This window comes from Mustela putorius, unplaced genomic scaffold (assembly GCF_011764305.1).
Source record: "Mustela putorius furo isolate JIRA1106 unplaced genomic scaffold, ASM1176430v1.1 tig00003836_pilon_pilon_pilon, whole genome shotgun sequence".
Lineage (NCBI taxonomy): Eukaryota > Metazoa > Chordata > Mammalia > Carnivora > Mustelidae > Mustela > Mustela putorius.
In genome coordinates, this window is record NW_025421989.1 from 8,043,612 (window position 1) to 8,070,359 (window position 26,748).

At 41.3% G+C, this 26,748-nt stretch overlaps 1 protein-coding gene across 1 annotated transcript in view; it reads right to left on the reverse strand.

Moving 5' to 3' along the window:
* The window catches only part of ARHGAP6 (Rho GTPase activating protein 6), a 481,290-nt gene that overhangs the window by 452,618 nt on the left and 1,924 nt on the right, over nt 1-26,748 (reverse strand). The window lies entirely within an intron of this gene.

Here is a 26,748-nt window from a genome sequence, read left to right on the forward strand (position 1 = left end):
TGGGACAAACAGTCACCTAATTATCTGACTTCACAAGGGATCACAGCATAAGAATCCTATCCTGCCTCAAGGCAAGTATAGGTTAAATGCGGAGTCTTGTTTTGATAATCACTACATCCTTCGAATTGGCAGCCACCCTCCCTGCCCCCCCCCCACCGAATTAACAGTGACAAGGACTTGCCAAAAGTATACTCACAGGGAGAGGGGAGAAGGAAATATATTCCCTTGCATGGAAGAAGGGGACATTTGTGGTTCCAAGAAGATTGCCCAGAGGGGAGAAAACTTCTTCCAAAGCCATTTATCTTACTCTTCAGCAACAGCAGCACATAGCCTGGGACCTGGCATACTGACCATTACTGCAAGCACCTCAGAGTCTCAACATTCATGAAAGAGGAGAACCTTTTCATTGTGATATGCTGAACGGTCACTTTCAGCCTGAAGGTCACACCACATGTGACATCTTGGGAAAGTAACAGATGATGCAATAAATTCCGACATAAAGACACAAACATTTCAGAGAAAAATAGAAATGTAAAAAGCATGTATTTAAATTATGTGAATAAACTGATGAGTACATTATAAGTATTTCCACAACCTGGCTTTGGAGCATTTCAGCACAGCCTGCATTCTGCATGCTTCAACAGACTCTATAGTTAGAAAAAGGCAATATTCTCCTTGTTCAAATGCTCTTAGGCTGAAGAATTTTAACAGCCCACAGGGAGGAAAGCCTAGAAACTGCTTAAGCAAATTCTAAGCATGCCCACGTGGTTTCTGCTCAGCTGCAGGTAATTATCAATCATATCATTCTGGCAAAAGCTCGACGACATCACTTGCATTCTCATCTTTTTTTCTCATTATGCTCTTTTCCCTATAGAAAAATATCATTTGGGAAAAAACAAAACAAACAAACAAACAAAAAACAAAAAAACTCCAGACTATTCTTACACTGCTTGACAGACCAATTAATAGCTTATAACTTTACCCCTTCTTTTACTCACTTTCATTCCATGGGCACAGAGCCATTTCATCTTCTCCAGTTCACCATGTAAGCATGGTAATACCAAGACTATGCAATATACCATATATTCAATTTCAAATATAATGTTTCATATATATATGTATATGTGTGTGTGCATATAAAAATATATATGTGTGTGTCTGCGCACATGCATGTGTGTGTATAAAACATATTAGAAACAAGCAGCAGAAACTTACATATAATTTTAAAACTCACTAAAGATGCTGAACACTATTTCAACTTTTGTGCTGTTGCTTAAAAGTATATGTAGAGTGGCATTTTGGAAAACTCTTCTCAGAGTTTTTTTGGAAACTCTGTATATGTAGAGTATATGTAGAGTGGAATTTTGGAAAACTTCTCAGAGTCATTCGTTTTTTAAAGAGATTTTATTTATTTATTTGACAAAGAGAGAGCACAAGCAGGAGGAGTGGCAGGCAGAGGGAGAAGGAGAAGCAGACTCCCCACTGAGCAGGGTTCTGACATGGGACTCCATCCCAGCACCCTGGGATCACAACCCGAGCCTAAGGCAGACGCTTTACCGACTGAGCCATCCAGGCGCCCCTCAGGTATTCATTCATAACATGTATCACACTCACACCTTGGTTAAGCCCAAAGACTGTATTCTCAGCAAAACCAACTATATTTGTCAAAGGAGCCTAAGCAGTGAATTTGCTTAAACCTTAGCGTACTCAGAAATTCCACTCCCGGGTATATACCCAAGAGAATTTAAAAAATATGTTTATAGCAGCAATGTCCACCATAGCCAGACTATGGAAAGAACCTAGATGTCCATCAACAGATGAATGAATAAATTAGACATGATAAACACACACACACACACACACACACACACACAATGGAATACTATGCAGCCATCAAAAGAAATGAAATCTTGTCATTTGCGATGACATGGATGGAACTAGAGGGTCTTATTCTTAGCGAAATACGTCAATCAGAGAAAGACACTATCATATGAGCTCCCTGATATGAGGAAGTGGAGATGCAATGTGGGGGGGTTGGGAGGTAGGAAAAGAATAAGTGAAACAAGATGGGATCGGAAGGGAGACAAACCATAAGAGACTCTTAATCTCACAAAACAAACTGAGGGGGGCCAGGGGGAGGGGGGGAGGGAGAGGGTGGTGGGGTTATGGACATTGGGGAGGGTATGAGTTATGGTGAGTGCTGTGAAGTGTGTAAACCTGGTGATTCATAGACCTGTACCCCTGGGGCTAATAATACATTATATGTTTATTTAAAAATTAAAAAGAAAAAATAAATAAAACATATGTTCACACAAAGAATTGTACTAAGAGTTCATAACAGCATTATTCATAGAAGCCAAAAAGTAGAAACAACCCAAATGTCCGTCAACTGATACATGGGTAAACAAGATGTTGCCTCTCCATGCAATGGAATATTATTCGGCAACAAAATTAAATGAAGTCCGGATACATGCTACAGTATGTGGATGAACCTTGAAAAATTTGTGCTAAGTGAAAGAAGCCAAAGACAAAATGCTCCATATTGTATGACTGCATTTATATAAAATGTCTAGAATATGCAAATCCAAAGAGACAGAAAGCAAAAGCAGAATCATGGCTGTTCAGGGGCTGGAGTAGAAAGAATGGACAGTGACTGTTTGACGGGGACAGGGTTTCTTCTCGTGGCCATAAAATGTTTTAAAACTGACAGTTGCACATGTCTGTGCCAATATCAGAAATCATTAAATTCTACAGTTGAAATGGGTGAACTTCATGGTGTATGAACTAATCTCAATGCAACTTTCTTAAAAAATTAGAGAGAATAATGGCTGTAACTCAAATCTACTTGATAAATGGATTCTCTAACAGCACTTACTTTTATTTTTTGTGAGAACACATATGAGCTCTAGGGAAGAAAAGCAATTTTCTTAGCCCTGGTCTCATCCATGGATCCACCATCCTACTGCCCATCCCCCAACAGTCAAAAGAACAGTCTGTTGCACAGAGTTCCTTCCCATACATGATTCCAGTCTCCCAAATTTAAGAGCTAACACTAGAATGTCTCATCTTCTACACTCTATCTTCTTGGCACAAAGCTATTATGAAAAAACATGTAAAAACTCTGAAAGTTTGGATAAAAAGCAGAGGTTCCCATCCAAATATAATGCATTTAACATTTTACACCAAAAAAAGAAAAAATCTAAACAATTTCATCCCCCAGAAGTTTACCATTTACAATTCTTCTATTTGGGAAGAAATGTTAGTGCCTTCCTCACAGACAGAAGTAATCACTCCCTTATGTTTAATTTATATAAGCAATACCTATTTACTTTAGAAGAAATAAAAATATAAAAATGCAAAAATAGGATTTAAATTCATCCAACAATATACAATTTAATGTTTTGATGTATTTCTGGCTGGATTCTCTTTTAATACACACTCACTTCAAAATTCCAAGTCATTTACACATAAAACAGACTGATTACCAAATTAGGCCCTTGCAATGCGGCAGAAATTTCCATTAATAGATGAAGTCTATCACCCCATCCTTCGAATCTGGGCTGGCCTTGTGACCCAAACAAGAGAAGACAGCAGAAGTGACAATGTACAGTTTCCAGCTCAGCCCCAACAGGCTCTGGAGCATCTTATCCTTCTTTCTAAAACCCTGCATCCCAATGAGTAGAGACCTGAACCAGCCTGCTGGAGAATGAGAGACCATGTGGAAGCAAGCTGAATATCCTTTACCAACATGCTCCGTGACTGCACAGGCACAAGCAAGCCCCGTAGAGATCAGCTGAATTCTGCTCACATCAACAGAACTACTCCACCAACCTACAGAATGGTGTGCAAAAATAATTATTCACTGTTAGATGAAGTCAAGTTCTGTGATCGTTTGTTACATCGTTTTCTGTGGCCAGAGATCATTGATGCAGTGTATCACCCTCATCTGAGCTCTTAGAAGCTGAATCCATCTAATCAGAAAGGCAATTAAGAAGATACTGAGCAGCTAACAGGATCACGGAGATACTGAGGACCAAGTTTCCCGAAACAATTTCCCAAATCACATCACAAACTGACCTGATGATTAAATTGCATTTGGCCTTCCTCAAGCTCAGAGGGTGCAGCAGATGTTGCTTCCAAAACCTTGACTTTGTTGCAACTATGTTGTCACCAAACAGATGCCACTCTCATCAGAAACTTAACCTTTCAGACAACTCCTAAAAGCTAGAAGCTTCTACCTCCACTGTTGCTAAGAAATGAATGCCTTCATGATGCTCTTACCTAGGGAAACCTAGGGCGTATTTTCTCTTATGAAAATCAAAGCTATGGGCAAAGACTTGAACAGACATTTCACCAAACAGGATCTAAGGAGGACCAATCGGCACATAAAAAAAGATTCACCATTATGAGCTGTTAGGGGAATGCAAATCAAAACCACAATGGGATACCACAACATTCCTCTTAAAATGGATAAAATAGAAACCACTGACAACACCAAGTGCTAACAAAGATGTAGAACAACTGGAATTCTCACACATTTCTGGCGGGAATGCAAAAATAGTACAGTCGTTCTAGAAGATGACACTTAAACATACACTCACCATATGATCCAGCAATCTAACTCCTGGCATTTATCCTGGAGAAATAAAAACCCATGTTCACACAGAAACCTCTACACAGGTTTATTTATAGCAGCTCTAGTCACAATCCCCCAAAACTGGAAAACACCCAAATATCATTTAACAGGTCAATATATAAATTACAGTACATCCATACCATGGAATTTACCACTCAGCAACAAAAAGGTACAAACTATTGGGACACCTGGGTGGCTCAGTCAGTTAAGCATCTAACTCTTGAGTTTTGGCCAGATCATGATTTCAGGGTTGTGAGATTGAGCCACAGGTTGGCTCTGTGCTGGGCGTGGGGCCTGCTTAAGATTCTCTCTCTCCTGGGGCGCCTGGGTGGCTCAGTCGATTAAGTGTCTGATTCTTGATTTCAGCCAGGTTATGATCTCAGGGTCCTGGGATCAAGCCCATGTTGGGCTCCACGACAATGGGGAGTCTTCCTGGGGATTTCTCTCTCTCCCTCTCGGGCCCTCCCTCCACTCATGCATGTCCGCCCCTCCTCAGATAAATCTTTAAGAAAAAAACATTCTCTTCCTCTCCCTCTGCCCCTCCCCCCTTAAAAAAAGGAACAAAATATCGATAACAAGGGATGAATGTGGGGAGAGTCTATATGACAAATGATATTTTGTTTTGATAGTAACAGGACTTCATAATAGGAAGTGACCTTAGTGCTTAAGGAAGAAGAAAGCAGGAATTAAAATGAGGAAACCTGTCATCCAGGAAACTAGTTACAAGGTCCAGCATGAGAAATGAGGGCCAGTGCCAGAATGGACAGAAAGAAAAGGAAAAATAAGAATATTATTTAGAAAGAAGGATAAGTTATCCCCCATGGGGGGGGCGTATGAATACAGAATATAAAAAAGAAGGAATAATCAAAATATTTTCAGGGTTCCAAGGTTCTGTAAATGGTTATCATGGAAGAAAACAGGAAAGTTTAGAGAAGAAGCTAGCCGTGGTTCATCTACTTACTTTCCTTCTTGCAGAGAAAGGATCATTAATTATCTTGAGCATTTAAAATTTGAAATGAGGGGTGGCTGGGTGGCTCAGTGGGTTAAAGCCTCTGCCTTCAGCTCAGGTCATGATCCCAAGGTCCTGGGATCCAGCCCCGCATCGGACTCTCTGCTCGGCGGGGAGCCTGCTTCCCTTCTTCTCTCTCTGTCTGCCTCTCTAGCTACTTTGATCTCTATCTGTCAAATAAATAAATAAAAATCATTAAAAAAATAAAAAATAAAATTTGAACTGAACCTACAAAAAGAACCATCCTGTAGACAAATGGAAATATAGGACTAGGATTCAATTGAGGAGGTAAATAACCATTTGCACTTGTAAAGGACAGAACTGATTATTGAAACTAAGATACCATATTAACAAAGTGAATTAAACTATTGGGAAAACCCATTTCTTCCATTTGACTAAAATTGTTTTTGACAAATAGGAATATCCAATTTAATTTACAAATTTCTACCATGAAAGTACATTATAGACATCTGTTTTAGTACCACTCCATTTCAAAAGAAACCTGATGTTAGATTTACCTTCTAAAAGATATTTAATTAGTGAATATCATAGGAAATAATTGTATCAAATTTTGTAAACCAAGAGAAATATTTTAAGTTCAAATCAGGCTCAAAGATAACAAGATCAGCATATTCAAGGAATGCAGTATAAACCAGGCATATTTTGCTTCTCTTTGCAAAGCACCTCCCAAATCCATACTTCATTCCCTAGAGATATGAACGTAATCGCCGAGGATGCTGGCCAATGGTATTTTTCCCAATGGTATTTATTATAAAACAATCTTGGCAAGTGAAAGAAAACAGCACACACTGCTAATATTTTGGTAGAATTATGTGTTTATTCTAGCACTGTTAACAAGAGAGAAGCAAGCATCCAAAGAGCACAGAGGAATGCAGCTGATGTAAATGAATATTTACTCCAAGTCCAAATCTCCCCCCCCCACCAACCTCCCCAACTTCGAGGAATGACAAAGAGCATTCTGATGCTGGCTTTTTCCCAGCCTCACACCCCAACAAATGCAGCACCCAAAGAAATGCTCGTTAAAGGCTCAGGGTGGCAATAAGCACAGACAAAGCAGGAGACTATGACAGAGCTTTTCCGGTCGTGGAGAAGGGTGGGCAAATCCAAGTTATAGAGAGAGAATATGGCTCAAGGGTCTACTGGTTGCTAGCAAGGTCACTGCTGTGTGGGGGCTTTCTTCAGTCCCCTAACCACACTCTATACTCTCAATATTGCATCTGCTCAACAGACATATGACTGTGCTGCCACGCAGACAGGACAGGAGGAGGTGACTCACTGGGTGAAAAGTACTTCCATTAACAGATACGTTAAATTTTACTAATGTAGATGTATAAACAGTAACAATGGTGTTCAAACATGCAGTGTGTGTTCTTTCCATCACCTGGTTCTAACCATGGGAAACACCAGACAAACCAAAACTGGGGAACATTCCACAAAGTGCAAAGGTCATGAAAGACTGACTGGAAGAGGCTAAGAAGGTTTGCTAACTACATGCGATGCGGGTTCCTGAGCAGGATCCTGAAACCGAGAAAGAGCGAGAATAGGAAACCTGGAGACTCCAAGTAAGTTCTCTATTTCAGTTAAAAGTACTGCAGTTAATTGGTATCACTAAGATTATCTTGTTACCAAGGTTTATTTTTTAGTTTTCATAAATGTACCACGGTCATATGAGATATTACCATTAAGAAAGGTATTGTATATTTATTGTTTATCCCGTTCTTTGGATCTTAATGGCTAGTTGAGTAGAAGATTAACTCATATGCAAAACAACTCTAGAATTCATGACCCATTTTCCAATCATATCAAACAACTTTTCCCGCTTACTAATTCTTCCATATTTTTGCTCATTCTGTTTCTTCTACCTGCCTTCCTCCCCTTCTTTGTTCCCAGTTCATACTCCTTGTTTTAAGACTGACTTCAAATTAAAAAAAAAAAAAAAAAAAGACTGGCCTCAAATATCATCTCACCTGGCTTCCCCAAGCAAAGTTTTACTTTCCATTCCTAAAGCACCTTCTACAAAACCATTTTAGCTCACATGAGAAGGGACTAAATCTACCCTACATGGAATAATGGTTACAAGCAAGTGATCTAAAATCAGGCTATATGGATTCTAATCCTGACCCAGTTCTTTGCCAGCAGTGTAACTTTGAACAAACTACTTAATTCTCTGTGTCTATGCTTCTTTGTCTATAAAATGGGGCTCATAACAACAATTCATGGAGTTGATAGGAGAACTAAATGAATTCCCACACATAAAGTAATTCTAAGAGTGTCTGACTCAGATAAGTGGTTAATAATTGTTAGCTATTATTATGGTTATTACATGTCTTTCCAGATGGAGGACCTTCGGAACAAGGACCATATACCCCTACTTTTCTGGGTGAAATTCTCCAAGCTGGATTCAAACCCTACCTTCCCTATTTCCCAGCTTTGGATTTCCTTTTATTATTGTGAGGATTTAATGATCCAATGCCTTTCAAAGCATTTAGTAGGATAACTAGTTCAAGGCAAGCATTCAATAAATATTGGTTATTATAATTATTGTCCTGTTAACCCCAAGCTTGACACTTAGGATATGCTGAATTACTTGAAGAATGAATGAGTGAATTAACTGGTAAGAAGAATTACTGATGTAAAATACTTCAGTAGCTGATATAGATTATCATTATCAGCTAATGGTAGAAACAATTTTTTTCATTTGTCACCCCATGCCTCTAAGCTTTAGAATGCCAGTTTTAACCAAAGAGACCTGTTTGTTTTGCTCTGTGTTTTGTCATTCCAGTCATTTGGAAGGATCTCTACATACCACAAGACAAAGTTCTAGGAACAAGCAGCTTTGCACAAGGCAACTCTTACAGCCAATGGGGTTGTGTGAGCGGCAGTTATTGCCAGATGAAGACTATGTGCAAATTCCCTAAAGGCGGCAGATCAATCAATACAATGACTCCTCTAATAAACGACTGCTGTAAGACCGGATGGACAGTCTTAATTAACTTCTTTGCTCCAACTTTGACTAAAATTAAAAGGGAGGTTTATTTTGCCATTTATTTATTGGTATATCCATTTGACAGGAACCAAATTGCATTCTTTCCAATACAATTTAAAATGCAGTACACAAATCTTAAAAGCTAATACATAGAAGAAACACCGTATGTCATAGTTCTTCAACTACTACATATTTTCCTTACAGTTTAAAAAGATTGAAATTGCATCTTACACTTGTTACTTACATGTACCGTAGTATTATTGCCTTTTTTCCTCTGAAGGCATTATAGTCATTAATCTGCATCTGTCTGTGATAGGATTTCAGAATGAAGTTGACTGAGTAATAAACACTAGACCCTGGTGCATAATACATCAGAGGGTGTGAGTGCCTCTTACGGGTCCTAAGTGCACTCATCATTGGTTTCACAACCACCTACAAAGAAAATACAATTATATTTGCCCTTAAAGATGAAGAAACTGAAATTCATCCCTCACAAGTAGTAGCCCTGGGATTTGACCTCAGGCTTAGCTACCTCTAAAATCTATGGTCATATCATCCTTCAGTAATGCTTTTGGTTAGCTAAGACAGTGCGTGACTAATTCTAAATGCTGCTCCCCATGAGCCTATGCTAAACATTTGAATTCAGGTGGAACTGTGCTGAGAAGTTCTGTGCAAGCTCACACTAACCTTGTGCCGCTAGTGACCCATCTCTATAGTGAATGCACAGTATTGTGCAAGAAGTTATCAGGTAAACTAAACACCCTGGAAAGAATCTCAACCAGTGGAGGATGGAAACCAGTGGGGACATTGCCCAGATCCCCGATCCCCATCTTTTAGCTTGTGACAGAACAAAAAAGGCCACATATTCTTTTTTTGCTTCTCCCATCAAGAAGTAGAATCTACTTCCCTTGCCCCTGAGAGAGGAGCCACACAAAAGAATACCAAGGCACCACATATGTAAATGAAGATATCTTGAACTTTCCAACCACCGGAGACATTAGCTGATGCCATGTGAAACTGAAGTGCCTAGCTGTGCCCTGATCTAATTCCTGACTCACAGAATCACACCACTAAGTTTGGGTGTAGTTTGTTATGCAGCAATAGGCAAGTGAAACACAGATGGATCATCCTGAGAGGCCTTCTGTGTGTTTTCCAGCGGTCCTGATGGAACTCCAGTTGTCCCTTTGTCCACAGCTGCAACTTCCATGACACAACTTACAACAGCATTTCATTCTCCTTTTTTTTTTTTTTTTTTTCACTCCTACTTGCTGGGATCGCCTCCCAATAAACCGCACTCAGCCAGGTCCTGACTTTGGAGGAACTCAAACTAAGACCCAGAACTTTTGCCCCCTTTAAAAATTTTTATCATGGAGTTCTAAAACTTATATTTTCATAAAAATAATTTATCCAGATTGTTCTAATTATATATAGTAGTAATTAACCATTCATTTTTATTTCTAAAGAGAGATGTTTTTATGAAATTAAAAATAATGAGTAGAGATATATAGACAAACAGAGAAATGACGCTAATAGATCATGTCTAAAATTCTTTGAAATGTCTTTTGACACAAATAAATAGAAAGATATTCCATGCTGAATAAACTAATATTATTAAAATGTCCATACTACACAAAGCAATCTACAGATTAAATGTAACCCCTATCAAAACACCAACAGCATTTTTCACAGAACTAGCCAAATAATCCTATAATGTGTATGGAACCACAAAGCAATCTTGAGAAAGAAGACCAAAACTGGAAGTATCACAATTCCAGAATTCAAGATATACTACAAAGCTGCAGTAATCACAACAGTATGGTACTGACACAAAAACAGACACATAGATCAATGGAACAGAATAGAAAGCCCAGAAATAAACCCAGGACTATATGGTCAATTAATCTTTAACAAATGAGGCAAGAATATGCAATGGCGAAAAGACAGTCTCTTTAACAAATGGTGCTGGAAAAACTAGACAGCTACATGCAAAAGAATGAAACTGGACCACTTTCCTACAACAGACACAAAAATAAACTCAAAATGGAATAGGGACCTAAATGTGAGACCTGAAACCATAAAAATCCCAAAAGAGAGCACAGGCAGTATTTCTCTGACATTGGCTACAGCAACATTTTTCTAAATATGTCTCCTGAGGCAAGAAAAACAAAAGCAAAAATAAACTATTGGGACTACATTAAAATGAAAAGCTGCTGCACAGTGAAGGAAACAACCAACAAAATTAAAAGACAACCTTCTGAATGGGACAAGATATTAGCAAGTCATGCATCTGATAAAGAGTCAGTATCCAAATATACAAAGAACTTAACTCAATATTCAAAAAAAATAAATAATCCAATTTAAAAATAGGCAGATACACAAACAAACAGTTCTCCAAAGAAGACATACAGATGGCCCACAGACACATGAAAAGACACTCAACATCACAAATGATCAGGGAAATGCAAATCAAAACCACAATGAGCTATCACCTCACACACTCAGAATGGCTAAACTCAAAAACACAAGAAACAAGTGTTGGTGAGGATGTGGAGAAAAAGGAACCCTTGTGCTCTGCTGGTGGGAATACAAGCTGGTGTAACCACTGTGGAAAACAGTATGGAGGTTCCTCAAAAAAATTAAAAAACAGAATTACCATATGATCCAGTAATTCTACTACTAGGTATTTACCCAAAGAATATGAAAACACTAATTTGAAAAGATATACTGTACTCCTATGTTTATTGCAGCATTATTTACAATAGTCAAATTATGAAATCAGCCCAGGTGTCCACTGACAGATGAATAAAGAAGAGGTGGTGTATATATACATGATGGAATATTATTTGGCCATAAAAAGGATGAAATCTTGCCATTTGCAACAACATGGATGGATGGAGACAGTATAATGCTAAGTGAAATAAGTCAGAGAACAACAAATACCATATAATCTGACTCATATGTGGAATTTAAGAAGCAAAACAAATGAACAAAGGGAAAATAGACAAACCAAAAAACGGACTCTCAGCTATAGAGAACAAACTGGTGGTTGCCAGACAGAAGGCAGGTGGGGGGAAGGATGGGTGAAATAGGCGAAAGGGGATTAAGAGAGTACTTTTCATGACAAGCACTGAGTAATGTACAGAATTGCTGAATTACTGTACTGTACACCTGAAACTAATATGACACTGCATGTTAACTACACTGGAATTAAAATTTTTTAAAAACACTAAAAATAGAAAAACCGAACAATCCAGTAATTCTACTTCTGGGTATTTACCCAAGGAAAACAAAAACACTAATTCAAAAAATATAGGCACCCCTATGTTTATTGCAGCATTATTTACAATAGCCAAGACACAGAAGCAGGGACACCTCCGTGGCTCAGTCAGTTAAACGCCTGATTCCTGATTTCAGCTCAGGTCATGATCTCAGGGTTGTGAGATGGAGCTTCGTGCTGAGCATGAAGCCTGCTTAAGATTTTCCTTCCCTTTCCCTCTTTAAAAATAATTTTTAAAAAAGATATAGAAGCAACCCAAGTGTTATCAAGAGATAAATGGATAGGGGTGCCTGGGTGGCTCAGTGGGTTAAAGCCTCTGCCTTCGGCTCAGGTCATGATCCCAGGGACCTGGGATCGAGCCCTGCATGGGGCTCTCTGCTCAGCGGGGAGCCTGTTTCCTCTTCTCTCTCTGCCTGCCTCTCTACCTACTTGTGATCTCTGTCTGTCAAATAAATAAATAAAATCTTTTTAAAAAAAAAGAGATGAATGGATAGAGAAGAGGTGTTATGTATATACACAATGAAATATTACTCAGCTATAAAAAAGAATACAATCTTGCCATTTCTGGCAACATGGATGGAGCTAGAGGATATCACACTAAGTAAGATAGGTCAGACAGAGAAAAGCAAGTATCATGATTTCACTTATGTGTGGCATCTAAGAAACAAAACAAATAATAACAACAAAGAGAAACAGATTCAGAGAATGCGGCACAGGAGCAAGTGTGGAAGACAAAATAGGTTAACAGGATTCAGAGATACAAACTTCCAGTAATGAAATAAGTCGGGGGATGAAAAGTATAGCACAGGCAATATAGTCAATAATAATGCAGTGATTTTGTATAAAGAGTAACGATGCTGATCATGGTGAAAATTTCATCATGTTGAATCACTATGTTGTATACCTAAAACTAAAATAATAATATTATGTCAACTGTACCTCAATTAAAAATTTAAAAATAAAAATATTAAATTACAAGATATAATGGTAAATAAATAAAACTCTGGAAGAAGTCTCTCCAAATAAAAGAAAAAATTGGGGTGCCTGGGTGGCTCAGTTGGTTAAGCATGTGACTCTTGATTTTGGCTCAGGTCACGCTCTCAGGGTCATGAGATCGAGTTCCCCGAGTCTGGCTCCGCACTCAATGGGCAGTGTGCTTGAGATTCTCTCTCTCTCTCCCTCTGCCCCTCCCCTCCCCTGCTCACACATGCACACACACTCTCTCCAAAAAAATTAAAAAGAAAAAATTAACCTTTCTGCACTGTAAAAATATTGCATAGGAACAATGACTTGGAGAAAATCTCCATTGGTATACTAAGTTAATTTTCTTCTTGACCATTCAACTTTCTCATCCAGTGAACTTTAAAAAAATAACTTTACTTCTTTAGAATGGTTTTAGATTTCAATGAACATTTACATAAGATAATCTACCATATCTTTATATAAATTAGAAATGATGCCTTATGAGGACAGTAACATACATAGCATGAGTTTAAATATTTCCTATAAGAGAGATACTTCTAGGTATAGAGAGACAAACTTGACAATCACAACCTACTAACTCTTCTGCATCTAGCTTCTCCCGGGGATAACCAAAACAGAATAATATTGCAAAAAGAAATGCACTAATCCATTTGTTCAAAAATTTGTAAGTCTGGGGCACTTGGGTGGCTCAGTTGGTTAACTGTCTGACTTCGGCTCGGGTCATGATCTCATGGGTCCTGCGATCCAGCCCATTACTGGGCTCCCTACTCAACGGGGCTTCTGCTTCTCCCTCTGTCTCTCCCCCAAAACCCCCACTCACATTCGCTCTCTCTTAAAATCTAAAAGATTTTGTTATTTGAGAGAGCACGTGAGAGAGAGAGCACAAGCAGGGGGAGGAGTGGAAAGAGAAACAGACTCCCCATCAAGGAGGGAGCCCAGTGCAGGACTCGATCTCAGGACCCTGGGATCATGACCTGAGCTGAAAGCAGATGCTTAACCAAATGAGCCACCTAGGTACTCTGACACAGTGAGCTCTAATCCTGCATTTCTGTAAGTAGTTTCCAAGAGAACTTTGGGTCAATAGTATAACTTTAAACTATTCTTCAATTCTAGTTTGATGTATTCACAATTCTTATCTGCCAAAAAGAAAATATGACCAAACTTTGTGCTGACACTCAGAAAGAAAGCTAAGCCAACTTGCAGAAAAGGATAACACAATATTGGTGACTATCTGCAGAACAGGAGTGGCAGAATTCATTTGCAGCATGGTAAAAGTACCAGGGAGACTGGTTTTTTAACACAATTTCAGGAAGAATTTCCATGTCTATTATAATCTAAAGGCAGAACTGTGAAGGTCTTCATTTGTGGGGTCCAGGCATAGACTGGAGATGTCACAGATAGGATTTAAGTATCACATGGGTGTCTGTACTACATAGAAAACTTTTTAAAGCCTTCCCCTCCTAATATTCTCTTTTGTTCCTAGCCTGCTGAAGTCAGTCTAGAAATGTTAATGGGAGTTACAGTTAGATTTTGAGAGAAAAAACAAGCATCTGAACGTAGATGCTACAGCCTTATTTAGTGATGCTACCCTGTTCGCCTGGGAAGATGCTGGAGAGATGAGCCGTGAGCAAAGTCAGCTTGATCTCACATGACAGTGGTGGTATGAGGAGGTGAGAAAAACAGCAGGCTTGAAGTGAGAAAGCAGTCTGCCGTTTACCAGCTAGAGAACCAGGGCTGGACTGAGAGCTATCCAGTTTCCAACATTCTAAGTGTTCTACAAACAAAAAGTGTCTGATGCAATGAACTTACTATGACTAGCATGTGGGAATAAAGGTTACGACCCCTAGGCCTGCTGGCATGTCGGGTTATAACAAATCCACAACGCAAGTCTGACAAATTGCTGTGTTCCAAGTCACTAGGCCAAAACACCGGGAGTGACAGCCTGCTGTTGCTACAGCGCCTATCACGAAAAGTATATCTTACTTAACAGCTTGCAAAATACATTTCAAATTGCCTTCCACTGTTGTCTAACTCAACGAGGCCTACTCACTCACTTGTTGATCACCTAAGCTCTCTTCGATAGCCACAGCAAAAAGATTAAGTTTGCCGGCACACAGTAGGTGTGGAATGCGTATTTTTTACTGATATAATATTTTAATATTTATTTCAATTTTGTTGCCTCCTAGTTGTTTGACCTGGGCACTTCCTCCACTTATTTAACCTTGTTCTCCTTTGTATCTTTTAGTCCTTCCTATGTGCTGGGCACTTTCCAAGTAATTAAGTGTTGAGATCCTCACAAAAACTCCCTGAGGCAGGCACTTTATCACCATTTGACAGATGAGGAAACTGAGGAGGAAATACACTTTGTAATTTCTCTAAGTCTACAAGGCAGAGCTGGGATCTGAACCCAGGCAGTCTGGTTCAGAGTCCAGCTCTAACCCATTCCCTTTCTTCCTCTCCAACTCAGTTTGGCTGCCTCTTAATCAGAGTCTCAGTGTCCTCATGTACAAAATAAACGTTGACAGCATCATCCCAGAGGATTGTTGTAATAACAGAAAGAAACCAGTGAGCACTCTGCAAACACGAACTGTTGTTTCACTTGCCATCACCATCAACGTCCATCAACTGAAATAAGGGCACAGAGAATCAACTGGAAGTTCCAACATGAGAAGAGTGATATTTGGCTCAAGAGCCACTAGGTCTCAGAGGACCAGCTTGCCTAACTGCTTCTTAACACCTGAGAGATGAAGTTATCAGCAATGCCACGCTTCTTCACACTTCGGCTCCTACTGGTGGTATGAATTCACCTATTTCCATGAGTGGCCCAGATACACAGAAACAATAACATGTCACTTTCCTTGATCAGTGGGCCACCCAACTCAATTCATTTCCAATTTCTCCACAGACATGAAGAGTCTAGGCTTAGTCTTCTCTTGGGTCCATCGGCACATCATTTGATGGGCGGTTTCTCAATTTGCTTTTAATTCTAATGGCTCCTCAAAATCTTTGGCTATTTAATAGGTCTGGTGTGATATGGCTGGGCAATTTTTCAAGATCATAAGTAGTTTTTAAAGTCCCTGTGTATTTTGAAAAACAATCTTTTTAAGCACTTTGCTTTCAAGGCATAATGATCAGGCTACAGGATCTCCACGGTAACCAATCTCAGAAAATCTTGGGCTGGCTGTCAACTCTTGCACCGAATCTGCCTGAGCCATTACTGCCTCCCTTGCTGTGTCTTCAAGGCCAGCATTTCACATACATTAGGCCTAGGCCAACTGCATGACTGCTCTCTGGGTTTATGTTTTCCTGAAAAGATGGTGTAGCAACAATGTTGGTATATTTTCTAAAAGTTATAAACACCATTCTTTTTTTAACGGACATTCAAATTCGCATCCTGTAAAATCCAACCCTTTGAAGTGCACAGGTCAGCAATGTCCTAAAGGATATTCACCAGGTTGTGCAACCATCACCTCTATCTCGTTCCAGAATGTGTTCAACATCCCAAACAGAAACCCAGTATCCATTAGCAGTCACTCCCTGTCCCTCCCTACTGCCAGCCTCTGGCAGCCACTAATCTACTTTGTGTCTGATTTTGGCTCTTCTGGACAGTTCCTATAAACAGAATCATGTCATTTGTGGCCCCTTGTGACAAGCTTCCTTCACTTAGCTTGCTTCCAAGATCCATCCATGCTATGGCACGTTAGCGGTACTTCGTTCCTTTTTATTGCTGAACAATCTTGCGGTGTACGGGCAGACCACAGTGTGCCTATCCCTTCATCTATTGATGGGCATTTGGTTGTTTCCACCATTTTGGCTGTTACAATAATGCTGCTATGGGTATTCATGGGCACGTTTTTGCAAGGACAAATTTTCGCTTCTCTTGAATCTGTACCTAGAGGCGGAATTAACTGAGTCCTATGGTAACTCTACGTTTAATTTTTTGAGAAACCCTCATGCTGTTTTTCAAAGCGGCTGCACCATTTTGCACTGTCACCAATAGTATAGGAGCCTTTCAAAAGGGAGATATTCTTGCCAACACCTGTTATTATCCTTTCTATTGCAGCCATCTTAGTGGGCACGAAGGGGTATGCCATTGTAGTTTGGATCTGCAGTTCCCTAACAGCTCATGAAAGTATCATTCTTAACTAACACAATAACTAATTTCATTTTTTCACATGTTAAATTCTACCTCTTCTGCCGTATTGTAACAGAGTTGCAATTATAGTCTCCCTCTCTTTTTCAGAAGCAATGGCCCAGAGAGGATGCAGTAAACTTTAGAACAAGATGTCACGCCCCAAAGGTGTGTCTCCAGGATTTGGAAAACTGCTGTCAGAACACAGACTCCCACAAATCACTGACTGGCTTCTGATATGAACACACTTTGCCTGCTGCAGGCACCGGACCAGAAGAATCAGAATCCCACTGTGGAAAAATAAGCTCACAATTCTGCAAATCCTGAATGTGTCACGACATGTACCATACTCAAAGCCTGTTTATTTTGAGATGGCATCTGGCTGAGCCAAGAAATGGAAATGGAGCTTTCTCAGAGAGATAGGGGACCAACTGATCAAAAGCAAAGTAAGAAGGAGAAGACAAAAATTTCTGCAGAAACCTTGGCATTAAGCGATAAAATCTGTATCGTGAAGCTCAAGGCCCAATCAGACTTTCTGCCATCTCTCACTCTCATACTCCACTCTTGGGAGACTTCTCAAAGTTCCTGGAGCATACTATGTTTTGCTGACCTACAGGTTGTTCCTGCTAGCCAGCGTGCCGCCTGCCTTCCTTTGTGTTTGGCCAAAGCCTCCCCATCCACTGGTTTCAGTTTAGACATCCCAGGCGCCCTTAGTCCTTGTACTGGCTTCCTATTGCCGCTGTAAGAAGTCACCACAAACTCTGCAGCTTCAAACAAGACACATTTATTGTCTTACTGTTCTGCAGGTCAGAAGTCCCACTGGACTAGGGCTGTACTCCTTCTGGAGGCTCTCGGGGAGGATCTATCTCCTCGCCCTTTTCAGCTTCTAGGGGATGCCCCATTCCTTGGCACATGACTCCTTCCTCCATTTTCAAAGCCAGCAGTGTAGCACCTTCAAAACCAGGTCATCCCTCCTCTTCCTCCCTCCCTCTCTCTTTCCCACCCTCTCTCACTCATTCTGTCCCCACATCTCCTTCTCAGACTCTGACCCTCCTGCTTCCCTATTGCAAGGACTCTTGGAGGGAGCCTGGGTGGCTCCGTGGGTTAAAGCCTCTGCCTTCGGCTCAGGTCATGATCTCAGGGTCTTGAGATCGAGCCCCACATTGGGCTCTCTGCTCAGCGGGGAACCTGCTTCCTCCTCTCTCTCTGCCTGCTTCTCTGCCTACTTGTGATCTCTGTCTGTCAAATAAATAAATAAAATCTTAAAAAAAAAAAAGGACTCTTGGAATGACCCTGGCTCACACAGATAATCCAAGATCATCTCCCACCTCAAGATTCTTAACTTAATCATATCTGCAAGGTGCCTTTTGCCAAGTAAGGTAGCGTAACTATGGGTTCCAGGAATCGGGATATGGACATTTGTTGTGGGGGTGGGCACTGCTCTGTCTACAGTAGTCCTATGATAATGCCACAGCATTCTGAACAGCACAGGGACCTGTTTATTTGAAAATGTTGCTTTCATAAAAGGGTCAGCACCTCATGGGGCCATGCCTGCTTGTTCCACATATGTCCCTGTGTCACGTTCACAGCCGGTACTTGATAAATATTTGATGACTTGCCTAGCTGAGTGGCCAGTTTGGTTTTCCTGGACCAGAGTTCCTAGGGGACAGAGGAGGTAGGCTAAGGTTATATTGTAAAAGCCCCTGAAATGACTCGCCAAGCAGTTTGGGTTTCATCCTGTACATACTGAGTCCCAGGAAAGGTTTTTGCTCAGAAAGTTAACATGATTACAAAGTGTCTTTGGAGTAAAAGGCCATAAGCCAGATGGGGAGAGGAAGAAATTGAAGGCAGGGTGGCCAAGCAGGAGGTCACAGCCAATGAGGACACTGGCTAGGCGGCAGCAATGAGAAGGAAGAGCTGGAGAAAGACGTAGGAACGGGGATACATTCCACTTCAAATCCATTTCAGAATGGAGCAAATGAGAAGTAAACACAACAGGACTGAGTAACTTATTTGAGAAGACAGGAGAAAGCAGAGGGGAGCACTGGAGATGCCTGCAACCTGGGAAAAGTAAGCAGGTGGAAGAATGGTGGCACCAGGCAAAATTAGGAATGCAGAAAGAGAAGCATGCTCACAGGGAAAGGGCATGACCTGCTCCGCTGCAGACGTGCAGAACATGAGGAGTCCAGCTGACACTGTGAGCAGACGTCCAGGAGGAAGGCAGAGATGTTAGGAACTCAAACATGTTAAGCATGTCCCCAAGAGAGATGATGGCTCAAGTCGCAAGACTGAATGAGATCATCACAGGAGAATGATTTGAAGGAAAAACAGAGGACCGAGGGGATCGGTGGACAAAGATGAACCAGCACAGAGACAGAAGAGCAAGAAGAGACACTGGAGATGGAGAGGCGGCAGCTGTGACTCAGGGTGGTGGCATCACAATTCCAGACTTCAAGCTCTATTACAAGGGTGTCATCATCAAGACAACATGGTACTGGCTCAAAAACACATAGATCAATGTAACAGAATAGAGAGCCCAGAAATAGACCCTCAACTCTTTGGTCAACTAATCTTCGACAAAGCAGGAAAGAATGTCCAATGGAAAAAAGACAGCCTCTTCAATAAATGGTGTTGGGAAAACTAGACAGCCACATGCAGAAAAATGAAATTGGACCACTTCCTTACACCACACACGAAAATAGACTCAAAATGGATGAAGGACCTCAATGTGAGAAAGGAATCCATCAAAATCCTTGAGAACACAGACAGCAACCCAATTGACCTCAGCCGCTGCAACTTCTTCCTAGGAACATCACCAAAGGCAAGGGAAGCAAGGGCAAAAATGAACTACTGGGATTTCATCAAGATCAAAAGCTTTTGCACAGTAAAGGAAACAGTTAACAAAACCAAACGATAACTGACAGAATGGGAGAAGATATTTGCAAACGACATATCAGATAAAGGGCTAGTGTCCAAAATCTATAAAGAGCTTAGCAAACTCAACACCCAAAGAACAAATAATCCAATCAAGAAATGGGCAGAGGACATGAACAGACATTTCTGCAAAGAAGACATCCAGATAGCCAAAAGACACGTGAAAAAATGCTCCACATCACTCGGCATCAGGGAAATATAAATCAAAACCACAATGAGATACCACCTCACAGCAGTCAGAATGGCTAAAATTAAGTCAGGAAATGAAAGATGCTGGTGAGGATGTGGAGAAAGGGGAACCCTCCTACACTGTTGGTGGGAATGCAAGCTGGGGCAACCACTCTGGAAAACAGCATGGAGTTTCCTCAAAAAGTTGAAAATAGAGCTACCCTATGACCCAGCAATTGCACTACTGGGTATTTACCCTAAAGATACAAACGTAGTGATCCAAAGGGGCACGTGCACCCGAATGTTTAGAGCAGCAATGTCCACAATAGCCAAACTATGGAAAGAACCTAGATGTCCATCAACAGATGAATGGATCAAGAAGATGTGGTATATATACACAATGGAATACTATGCAGCCATCAAAAGAAATGAAATCTTGCCATTTGTGATGACATGGATGGAACTAGAGGATATCATGCTTAGTGAAATAAGTCAATCAGAGAAAGACAAGTACCATATGATCTCCCTGATATGAGGAAGTGGAGATGCAACATGGGGGGTTTGGGGGATAGGAAAAGAATAAATGAAACAAGATGGGATCGGGAGGGAGACAAACCATAAGAGACTCTTAATGTCACAAAACAAACTGAGGGTTGCTGCGGGGAGAGGGGGTGGGAGAGGGGGTGGGATTATGGACATTGAGAAGGGTATGTGCTATGGTGAGTGCTATGAAGTGTGTAAACCTGGCAATTCACAGATCTGTACCCCTGGAGATAAAAATACAGTATGTATTTATTAAAAAAAATGTTTTTAATTAAAAAAAAAAAATAAAAAGAAGTCCAGCCCAAAGGAGGTCTAAGAACAGTCCTGGAATCGTGGGACCTTCAAGAGAACTGTTTCTGTAAGTAATGGGGATGGAAAAGAGATTGCCAAGGAATAAGGTGCTTGTAGCCACAGACTTTTTCCAGGAGTTTGGCACTTTATACTGAGAGTCCAGAAGAATTTCCAGGTAGTTCTGCCCTTGGCTTATCTGAATTTGAGCTTAATCCTTCCAATCTGTAGCTTTAAGGAGGATGCTACCCAAGGTCCTTCTTGAGTCTAAAACTTGCTCTTTCCAACCTGCAAATCTCTAAATTCTGGTGAAAGTTCAATCTCCAGGTATCTGAGAAGTTACCTTCACATTATTCTCCACTTAAGTTTAAAATTACGCGGCGCCTGGGTGGCTCAGTGGTTTGGGCTGCTGCCTTCGGCCCAGGTCATGATCTCAGGGTCCTCGGATCGAGCCCCGCATCGGGCTCCCTGCTCCGCAGGAAGCCTGCTTCCCTCTCTCGCTCTCTGCCTACTTGTGATCTCTGTCTGTCAAATAAATAAGTTTAAAATTACTTTAGGGATGAACTCTAACAGAGGGATAATCCAAGAGAGAGCATATGAAAGCTGAGTAACTATCTTCCTAATTTGTCAGTTCTCACAACATTATGCTGATTTGAGACATAATTCTTTGTAAAACGCCCTTTGTCAATTTCATATGCGAAGCTGTCTTACTGGAATTACTTTCTCTTTGGTGACACCAGTGAGCCTCTATTTTTAACAACAGTATTCATCTCTGCCTACACTTTAAGTTTTAATTCCAGTTTCCACCATTATATATTTACCACTCAATTTTTCCCTACACATATATTTAGACACCCCACATTTTCTTCCTATCCTCAGTATCTTTTGGAAAGGCTTTTTTTTCCCTCCCAATTCAGAGTTCTGGTTGACATATACTAGAAAAGAAGAAGAAAATGACATGAGAGAAAAAGTACTGGAAAACAAAACCTAGAATTCTATTTCTTGTATAAACTAGCACATTACACAAAGTTCCTCAACTTCAGTGCTATTGAAATTTCCAGCAGGATAGTTCTTTGCCACAGCAGCCTGTCTTACATGCTGCAGGATGATTAACAGCATCCCCGGCCTCAACCCACCAGATGTAGGTAGCGACCCCATACCCCAGCTCTGGTGACCAAAAACGCTGCCGGGTATCGCCACATGTGCTCAGGGTACAAACTCACCCGCAGATGAAAACCACTAGCCTACAGAGACGAACCCAGTAGTAGTTCAATAATGCCAGGAAACAATTTGCTAAAGTGGAAAAGAAATACAGAAGTATTGTGTTTATATGCCAACTCCCTTCTGTTTGTAGGATGCTTGGCATGGTTTTCCCATGCCGGCCTCCTCTGAATCTCTGTACCCCCTGTGTGTTTCACTCTGCTAATGCACTGTCTCCCACCGCCTCACAGACACCAGATTGATCGCTCTAAAATACATATCTGATCATGTTACATCCTCATGCTTTTAAAACAAATCACCAATTTCTCCCATTCTCTAGCACAGGGTTTCTCCACCTGGGCACGCCTGACATCGAAAGACGGAGAATGCTTTGCTGTGGAACTGCCCCGTAGATCACTGGATGTTTAGCGGCATCCCTGGCTTCTCCCCCACTACATGCCAAGAGCACCTGCTGCCGTGGCAAACACACTAATGTCCACAGAAGATGTCCACGCCCTCATCTCTGAGACCTGTGAATATGTTAGGCTCTGTGGCAAGGGGAGTTAAGGGTGCAGATGGAACTAAAGGCTGCTCATCAACTGACCTCAGAACAATGAGATAGCCTGCGTTATCCAAGTGAGCCCGCTGTAATCACAAGGGTCCTTAGGAGAGTCAGAGAGAGAAAGGACTATGGAAGAGATGCAACAAGGCTGGCTTCGAATATGGAAGAAGGGGGGCACTGAAAAAGCTAAGGAAACAGATCGTAGAGCCTTTGGAACACAGTCCTGCCAACACCTTGCCTTTAGCCCTGCGAGGCCCATTTCAGACTTCTGACCTCCAGAACTAGAAGGTAATAAATGTATGTTGCTCTAAGCCACAAAAATATGTGTTATGGCAGCAATAGGAAATTACTACATCACCACCCCAAAACTGTCTTCAGACATTGCTAAATGTCCCCTGGGGATGAGGTCACCTGCAGGTTGAGAACCATCAGCCCACAAAATGTCCAGTCCAAACTCCTGGGACTTCCAACTTCAAAAGCGCTTTACGCCCTTTCACTTCCTTGCAGATTTACTAACAAGAGGGGCCTGGGAGCGTGGGCCATGAGCTCTGGCCTTCCTGCCATTGGCATCCATGCCCAGAGTCAGTTATGATCCCCCAAATATGTGCCTGATTTCTGGTCTCATTAGGTTACTATATAGACAGCCACTTGCTTGCTACATAACATAAGCCACAGATGTGCTCACCTCCTCCTGCAGACCAGCGCTGCACTCGAGCGCCACTAAGTCCTCTTCGTTGGACGTCCTGACGTCACCGACTCCTCTGTGCCTTTGCGCGTCCACTCCTTTCTCTTCCACCAAGGAATCACCTCCCTCCTTCTTCTAAATGGCAGGCACCCCAGAAGATCAAGTTCAAGTGTTCTCTGCACAGTGAAGCCTTCCAAAATTCTCCAAAGCACAATGAATCATCACCCTCCACCCACCCCACACACAGCCCAGTCCCCCACTGTCCTGATCCTTCTGCACTGTACCTACCGCTCAACTCATCTGTCCTCCTCATTAGACTGTGAGCTCCTTAAGGGCCAACACCATAGCTTAGCCTCTCTGTATTTCTGGTACCTAGAGAAATCTTGCGCTTGAGAAGTGCTTATGGCAGGAATGAAGAAAAGAAGTCATGGGTAGAGAGAGATCGTGTTAATTACGGGTTCTCAAAGCCGGCAAGCTCCAAGTCAGCTATGAGCATAATCGGTAGCTCTGACCCGTAAGCATCAGGAGAATGCCAGGGTTGGAAGGAGACCTCACTCCTCTGAGATCAGAATCAGGGACAGAGCTGGGCTTCTAAGAACACGAGTTGAGAAGCACGTACCAACTGGGTCACCATGTACCATTTATTCCTTTGCCTTCTCTCTTTTTCTACTCAACAGGTATTCTACCCAGCATGTCCATGAATCCATTTTTGTTAAAACAATCCTGAAATACATAGTAAGGAAATACTAATAGAGTCGTAGCTGACTTTGTTTAATACCTCCTTGTTTTAGGCCATAAAAGGGCCATTTGGGAGCTCTGAGTGAACACAAGGCACAGAACTACAGGCACTTATGGGAAGCTTGGGAGCGGGAGCCACTTTAGGAACAATTTAGTTTAAAACCAGAGAAGCTGCTCAAAGAACTATGCAGAAATAACTGTGATCCATCCCTGGCTAGACCTGAATGAGGGTGAATTCTCAGGTCTGGCTACGGATTCAGTGGAAGATAAACAGAACTGTTCATGAACCGTCAGAGGCACACATGACCAAAGAGAGGTCCATGTGGTTTTAGGAGGGGACAGAGGCCTCAGGGAAACTTCATGCCAGCTGAGAGCAATGACATGGGCGCGCGCTGGATAGGTAGCACGAGGAGCCCACATTCAGCTCACTGGTGCAGTGGTTCTCAGCTGGGGCAATTCTGTCCCCCACAGAACATTCGGCGGTGTCTGTAGACATTTGTCACTGGCACACTGGTGGGGAGGAGTGCTACTGGCATCTAGCGGGTAGAGGCCCAGGACACTACTAAACATCCTATGAGGCACAGGATGGCCTCTACCACAAAGAATCATCCGGCCATAATTGTCAACAATGCAGAGGCCGAGAAACCCTGAGCCAGGGCAACCAGGAAAAGCAAAGCAACCCAAGTACCCCCTCCAGAGCCCACGTGAAGTAACCTTGCAAGGTGTCCATTTGCTGGACTTTTGACATTATTGATAAAGAGTCACTTTTAGGAGAGATGAGCCAGCTCGTTTGCAAGTGAAGAGAAGCAGTGCCCAACCGCATGAATTTCCTTGGTTTTTGAGATGGTTCCAAAGCCTTAAACCTTTGAAAGGCAATCTAGACCCTTAAATCCCAGACCCAGGGGTTAAATAGGATATCTGGGCCTCTACTAAACAAAACCAGCCTCGGACATTCCTTCCATCCAGTCACTCCATGTCTGCTTTGAGACTAAAGAAATTGTGTGCGCGCACACACACATACACCCACGTGAACATTTGATGAGAAAATGTTCTTTTGCTAGATGGCTATGTACTAAGTTTTAACCAGTGCAAAGAGGTGAAAGTTATGGTAGACAAGCTAGCCAACTGCCCAGACACTGCACAGAAGAGTGAAAAGCCACCGGTATTGCAGCAGTTCACATACTTGTCCATTGATGATGAGATTTTAGTGGATAAGAAGATAATTTCTAACCAGCCGTGATCATCTATAGCAGAAGACCTTTTGGTCGTAACGGCAACAGCATCTGGATACTATATTTCAAGTATGTACAGTTGTTAAGAAACGCAGAGACATTCTTAATGATGCAATCGGGTTTAAACGTGAACATCAGTGGCTGTCCAATCCAAGAATCTGGCTTGCTTTTGCATTTCTCTCTCCTCTCAACTCACAGGATTATTCTGATAATGTGTGCTTCTGCTGTACAGCAGGAATTCAGCCCCTTTTAAAGACCAAGAGAAATTCAACATCTAGATTTTTTATCCTCTTCCTAATGCTGAGCTCTCTGGTTCGGAGAGAATCTCTTGTTCTCTGACTTGACTTTTCTTTCTACTGCCTATCTTCCTCAGGAAAATAGGCAGAACAGTCAGCAGGGTTTGTTAGTTTTTGTAATCCATACTCCCCACCCAACAGCAAGTTACTTTGACATAATAACCAATATTTTATTAATATGTGATACTAATATTTCTGATTAACACTGTTGATTTTTCTAAGACAGTCTATTAAAAGCCAAAATTTCATAGTTATCTCATGGTAACAGAGCGAGGTATGATCTTGGATGCTATTTTCAAACTGTTTTTCTTGGTTGCGTTTCCTTTATTTAGTCCAAATCTCCAGCAATTACATGGTATTTCATTTCATTTCTGTAATTCTAACTGTACTTTAAAATATTTAATTACAACTGATGGAATCTCCCTTCCCTTATGGAAAGAGATCCAAGGCAAATCTATAGAATTTGTGAACTGAAAGAGATTGGAAGTTGTTCATTTCTAAAACAACTACTATTTATTCTCTAAAAGCATGCTGCCTTCCAAGTACCCATCGACCACAGTTTCCCAAGAGCTCTAGTCTCCATTCTTCTTAACCAGACAGCAAACATTTTAAAGGTACCAAATAGCTCCCTCTCAGTTCCCTGTTTATTAAAGATTCCCGATTCACATATATTTCACTAACTAGTCGTTGTCCTTAGTGGAACTTGGGGCATATTTCCACGATCTCTCATAGCCTGACCAGAGATTCTTTTTCGCCTAGATTAAACTAGTACTCAGTATCATAGATACCTGAAATTAGACCTGTAGAGAGAAGATAAGATCAAACTAGAGAATTCTAGTATTTACGCCCCACTCCACCCAAACACACACACACACACACACACACACACACACCAGCACCCTCCAGAATAATGTTTCTGAATTCTCTGTAGAACAACCAGATGGCAGACATATTTCAAAACACATTACATCCAATCCTTATAAGAGCACAGGAATTAGATCATTTGAGTTCTGAAAAATATCCCCAGTGCATGAAGGGATCAGACGACCCTCGGACA